At 34.1% G+C, this 6614-nt stretch overlaps 2 long non-coding RNA genes across 2 annotated transcripts; one reads left to right on the forward strand and one right to left on the reverse strand.

The window, feature by feature from the left end:
* LOC130749731 (uncharacterized) lies at positions 1-2295 on the forward strand. The gene is made up of 4 exons (XR_009023058.1): positions 1-276; positions 1078-1228; positions 1734-1795; positions 1882-2295. It is a non-coding gene; the product is annotated as an uncharacterized LOC130749731 (long non-coding RNA).
* A 2336-nt stretch (positions 2296-4631) lies between these two features.
* LOC130749732 (uncharacterized) lies at positions 4632-6035 on the reverse strand. The gene is made up of 2 exons (XR_009023059.1): positions 5527-6035; positions 4632-4984 (listed from the first exon to the last, which is right to left on the reverse strand). It is a non-coding gene; the product is annotated as an uncharacterized LOC130749732 (long non-coding RNA).
* Positions 6036-6614: the final 579 nt, after the last annotated feature.

Below are 6614 nucleotides of genomic sequence, written 5' to 3' on the forward strand. Positions count from 1 at the left end.
GACTAATTTTTTCACTTCTTTCTCCTCGTTTTATCCATGTTCATCCCGTCCGTTTCAGTTTTTCCCCTTTCTTTCACTTTCGTTTTCATTTGGTTTTAGGGTTCTTATCTTCTTCCAGTTTCACGCTTCTGGGTTTTCCGTGTTGTCATTCTTTCGTGCGTTTCACCTTCGCTTCCCCTTTCTTTCACTTTCGTTTTTTTTTAATTGATCACAATACTTTGCTGAATCTCCATCGATCGGGCATTGATTCCTTCAAGGCGGATTCATCAATATGAGGTTTGTTTCCTGTTGAGTTTTTAGTTTTTGGAATCCATATTTTTTATCCAAGTTTATATTCTGGATCCAATTTGTGTGTTAATGTATGAATTTGTGTCTGGGCTACATGAATCTGCTGGGACATTGCGCCTTTTCCTGCTTCTACTGATTGTGTTCTTTTCCTGGCCGTTCTATATTTTCCCTTGCTGTGTTCTGTTTTGTTGAAGGCTCCAATAAAAAAAAACAGAACCTTCCAAGTGGATTTTAAAACCATTGAATCAACAATGTCTGATGATTCATATGGTTGTGGCACATGAGATTGGGACATCTCAACTTCAGAGATTTGAGCTCACTTAGATCTAAAAATTTAGTTCATGGCCTGCCCTCAATTCAGATGTTAGTGCAGAAGCACACTGATTCAGATGCAAGAAAAGGAAAAGGGAAAGAAAGTAGAATGAGTATAAAGGGCTAGCAGCAACATTCACGTGGTCAACTCTTGCATAACCTTAACGAAAGGAAACAGGAGAAATAATAAAATAATGATAGCTTATATGTGTGTATAGGCATAAGATGTTAGTGCAGAAGCACACTGATTTAGATGCAAGAAAGGGAAAAGGGAAAGAAAGGAGAAAAAAAAAGAGAAAGAGATATTGGAGGAAGGTGCCTTGGTGGAAAGTTAGTTGTGTAGTTGTTATTAGATGCACACTGACTACAAAATACACCACACGGTTTCACAAAGAGCACTTGACATATATATTGTAGGCATGCATTTTCTTTGGGTCTGTTAACTACTACTCATTCTGATCTAAATACATTATGCAGGTTGAAGATGGTGTTGGCATAACTGAGCAAATTCTTGATTTATCAAGCTTTCAAAGTTCTGCAAGATTTTATTTTAAATTCACAAAATGCAATCTCATCTGGTCTCTTAGTTACTTTGCTCTGAACTCTGATAGTCCTGAATTTCCTGGAGGTTTGTCGTGTGCTTCTCTTGAACTTTAAGTTCCTGTTAAAAGAAAGTGAAAATAGAACAGATTAAAATTTCAGAGTGTATTTGTCACATTACAGTCATTTTTCATAGTGATAAAAAATTTGTAGAAGCTTTAGAGTATTGAAACCATTTGGCTTGAATACTCTCTTTTAGTAAAGCCAATTCAATTAATTAAATGTTCTACTTCCACTTTCAAATCTATGAAGAGGTTGCATGACTGTAATGCAGATAGACAAATCATAAAAATAAGAACATCCACCTACTTCATTTCCTTAGCTATTTAACTTTTATTCTTATTATTCAGAATCAAATGGAAAACATTAGTTTATCCTACAATAAAATAAACTAATGTCCATTTCAATTTGATGGACTCTAAATGGCTCTTAAAATATCAAGCAACCAGTGTCTGGTTTGATCAAGTCCAAATGTTTTAAGAGGTAATTTATTGAAGTGGACTTAAACATAACCATGATGTTTTGTGATGCAGGACTCTTGAACCTGGAAGCTAACTACTATCTGTCCTTTGAAACATTCAGTACCTTAGTAGAGGTAAATATTTTTCAATTGTATGCAGTTATGCACTTATGCAGTTGTTGAGATTCATTGCTCATATGGAATTCAGTTTTAATTTTCAGATTTGGATTTATGGCTACTTTTGGTGAAGAAGGGTGTGTGAACCTTTCTGATGATGTGAATGATTTAGTTAACAATGAAGAGGAGAATCAACATGAGAAAGATTCAAAATCTGATTCAGTAGGTGAATGCTATAAGAAGATAAATGAGTTGACTGTAGACGACATCCGGGGTCTGGAATTTAGTACTGAGGAAGAAGGTTGTTTGTTTTATCATAGATATGCTCAATATCGTGGTTTTGCTTCAAGGAAAGATGATGTTTATAAAGATAATGACGGAAATATTGTTACACGTCAATTGGTGTGTAATAAAGCTGGTCGGAGGCATGAAAAGCATTTTAAGAATAATGACCGTGTTAGAAGAGTTATAAGTAATTATATATGAAATAAATAAGTACATTTAAATACTTTTAATGCCTATTATGTATCATTCAAAATCCAGCTGAAAATTGAAATTAGTCAACTAAATCTTCAATGAAATTCAAATTAAAATAGGCCAATAAAAGAAATAATCAACCTATAAAACTATCACATTTATTACAGTTTTATATACCATGTTTTCGTTATATATAAATATATAAATTAATACTAAAAAATAATTCCAATTTAAATTAATATTCAAAATTGAAAAAATATTATTTCATACTATAGTGTTGGACTTTATAATTTCACATTTAATTAGTATGCCGAAATTATGAGTCAGCATTGAATAATTTTTAAAAAAAGTAATTTCTGGAATTAACTGCATTGGCTTTAGGTAGTGATTGGAGACATTTTTTTTTGTTACATCGGAATATATGGTTGGAGACATTTAACTCAATGACTACTCTCAAATAAATTCAAAATTTAAATGCAAATTTATTTTTTTTTTGCCTCCAAATTGTTATGAAAAGAATTAATTAAATTTAATATTACAAAAATAAAATATTATTTTATTTGAAAAACAATTAATACAAAAATATGTATTTTCGTCAACTGCAGAATAAGAACCACTGGACCATCGTGTCCTTCAGCAATATATTGTAAAAATTGTTGAGCGAAATCTTCCCACAGTACACTTCAAGATTTCACTTCCGTTGGAATTTAATTGCTAAAGTAATCAGATAGTTTTAGAATTTTAAAAATTGAAAGACAATTAAATTATATTACTTACTTCCGCATTCAAAAACATTTTAAACATACCGATCAACTTTTCAGCCTCTTTAGGATTTTTAAATATTGAAGGATATGATGCGAAATTAAACCCGTAAAAGGAAAAAAATTCCAGCTTATATTGTTATACTTTAGTTTGCAACTTGAAATACAACCTACATGGATGAGTGCAAGATTTATATTTGTAATTATTGATATCGACGTTGAGTATGACAATTTCGTTGTAAAACCTCTCTTTTAAGGCACAAATTTCACAACGGGGCTACTTCAAACTGTACACTGAATCTTTTCACCCTGAAAAATGTAGGAGTTTCGTTAAAACATTTTATAGATGCAAGATTTTTTTTTGGCACCACCTCGACCTCTAATACCCTTTACTATCCCCCACTAACACCAACATCCATCGCCACTATGAACCACCACCACCACCACCACCACTTCCGCCACCCTTCTATCCTCCATACTCCTTCACCACCTCGATCTCTAATACCCTTTACTATACCCCACTATCACCACCTCCACCACTATAAATTACCACAACCACTTCTGCCACCCTATAGCTCCTCCTCGAACTACTAGTCCTCTATCTTTCTCTGCCACCACTTACGCCACCTTTTGTCATTACCAATATTATACTCGACTATCACCACCATTACTATCCTCGACTATCACCACCACTGTTGATGATTTTAGAATCATCAATGTATTTTAGTAGTAATGTGATCTACTATAGGCTGATGCAATTACGTGTTAGGCTCGGAATCGAGTCAGGTTAGTGCGGAGTGCACGCTCGGTGAGCCAACGCATAATTGACCGCGAATACAAACCGGGGTCCAAGGGGCGGAGCCCCTGGCTGGGGTCCAAGGTTCGTGCAAACACAACCTTCTATATAAGGTTGCTTGCAGCCTAAGGAAAAAGTACACAGAAAACAAAACCAGAATCGCTCTCTACTTTCTAATCTGTTCTCTATTGCCAGAAGCAGATTGATCTTCAAAATTATCCCAACAAGGATTTCGTGAACCCAGGCAAGAATAGGGTCGAAATACTTTGTTCGGAAAGTGTGCAAACACGATTTTCGAAGTTATCCAGGATTATCATACCCAAAATTCTAACAACCACCTCCTCCACCACCACCACCTCGTCTACCACCACCACTTACCTTTAATTATGTATTTATTTATTATAGTTCTTTTAACATAATTAGATTTCAATTTCTTTTCCATACATCTCTTTTTTTTTCAATTTCGTTACTTACTTTTTTTTAAAAAAAACTTGAAAGAATAGCATTGCAAAAGCACCACTAATCGTACATTAGTAGATCATTGACTTCCACTGAATTTTGATCTTTTTTTTTTTAATTAATCAAAACTTGGAAAGAATAGTATTGCAACAGCACCAGTTAGAAATCTTCTTCTTTGTTTTAAATACTTTTCGATTCATTTTCATTTATCATTGACTTGCACCACAAATTCAAATACATACTTATCTTGATTGCTTAATTTTCGCTAGTCCAAATTGGTTGACGGATCCTTTTATGCTTAAATAGTCAGGGAAACAATGCTAAATGAAGGGAATTAATTTGGAATAATGGTCACCAGAAGGAACTCAATGATGAAGGCTTTCAAATTGAAGAGAAACCTTATCCAGGTTGAAATCATCTGTATGAACCATATGTGACATCACATGCACTTTCCTAAGGAGAAGAAATCAACTCTTAACAAATCAATTGGGTGTAAGGTATAATCAATTTCCTAAGTCCATCTGAAGCTATTGCCAATTCAATACACAATCATACATAATCAATCTCCAATACATGATGAGACTAATCTCCAATACATGATGAAACTGTTTACTCAGACCCTTTATTATGAATAACTTGTGATTCAAAAAGCCTAACTTCCTCCTTTGATGGATCAATTCCAGGAGAAGGTTGAGCAAACTAATGGAGAACACCCTGTAAACAAAATTGACTTCACTTGAATATATTGAAAGATTAGAAAAGTTCAAGAAAAGAACTATAGTCCAAATGGACTTAACTTGAATATGTATTTATAGAATCAAAACAAAAATATGTTGCATTATGCAATTCATTTGCTTCTTATCAGTGAAGTTCTGCTCACTAGACAAAATCTGAGGCAACAGTTACCCCAAGGCTAAAACACAATTTTTTAAAAAATATGGTAATCCTTGAAGCTTGAATGAACAAAGCAATGACACATTCTGCTGCAGCAAGTTCCACCGGTCCAAGACACATGAAGAAAAATGAAAGCTTCAGAAGTTAAGAGTAGTGAAATGATTTGCAACTAATGTCACTCTCTGTGCCAAAGAAGAAAACCATGATGTTTCAAACTATACATGTCTCTTTTTTGTGCAAGCATGAACAGTGAGAAGTTCTGCTCACAGTAAGAATCAAAATTTCCCCAAATCCTAACAATTAGGGTTCATAAAAGTTGAATTTCCCATAAAAATCGAACAAAAAGAAGCAGACAAACATACATGTAGATGTCGAACCTGACCCGATAAATCTCAACCTCACGCTGCAACTCCTGATCAAACTTCACGAGAACAGATTAATATTCAATCTCTTCCCTCACGATGGTGCGTGCCCTTCTGATATTCCGTAGAGATGGAGGCCCATCTGAGGGTGGACCAGATATGGAAGGAGAGGGAACACGACGCTAAACGACGGAGACAAGGACAGAAACGGCTGAACGGCAAACACAAGGAATGAAGGAAGAACGAACACAACCCCAGGAATTTGATTCAGCCACCCTAATCTCAATACATGGTAAAAAGTTCGATTAACTGTGGTAAAACATACATACATAATTATTAAAAAGGTTGAGGGCAAATTTAGTAAGCTATAATTCAGCTGGGGTCATATCACGAATTGTGTAAAATAAAATCTAGTAAGCACTTGTTATATTAAGTACTCATATATTATTGGTCCACCTCACTCCTGTAGCATACACTCACTGGAATTTTTGGGCACCCAAGCATGCACCAAAAAAAAACAATAGACCTCATCTTCTCACTTTTGTAAAGCAAATAAATATCACAATCAAGTTTTTCCTTCTCCTGATCCTGACGGTGGGTCTAGTTTTTTTTTTTTTTTTAAGTAGTGTTTAGTCTCTTTACTACTGGACTCATTCTCGAGCTTCTACAATTTTCTATTTATTGGTGAACATCATTTGACCATGTGATCTCTTTGATTAGTGCCCAAGGTGTAGGCAAGTTTCTATTACAAATAAGTTTTTTTTTTCCTCATTAATTCTTTTCTTTGAGTTTCTACTTTTTACATCAATATTTTAGTGCATCCAAATAAGGTATAAACACATGAGAAAAGAAGTTTTGTTATTTATGTTTGTTTTTTTATTAATTTCTATATGTTGATAGTGTAAAAAGTTTTACACAGTCATTTAATTACATCTTTCATTTCCTATTTTAAATATTATTATATTCAAAATTAAGTATGAGCTAGTAAAATAAAGGGATGTGATTGAATGACTGTGTAAATCTCCTGCCACCACAAGGATGGGATGATTGGCTAGCTAAGCTTGCTACAAGACAGAAACTTATTTACA

This window comes from Lotus japonicus, chromosome 3 (assembly GCF_012489685.1).
Source record: "Lotus japonicus ecotype B-129 chromosome 3, LjGifu_v1.2".
Classification (NCBI taxonomy): Eukaryota; Viridiplantae; Streptophyta; class Magnoliopsida; order Fabales; family Fabaceae; genus Lotus; species Lotus japonicus.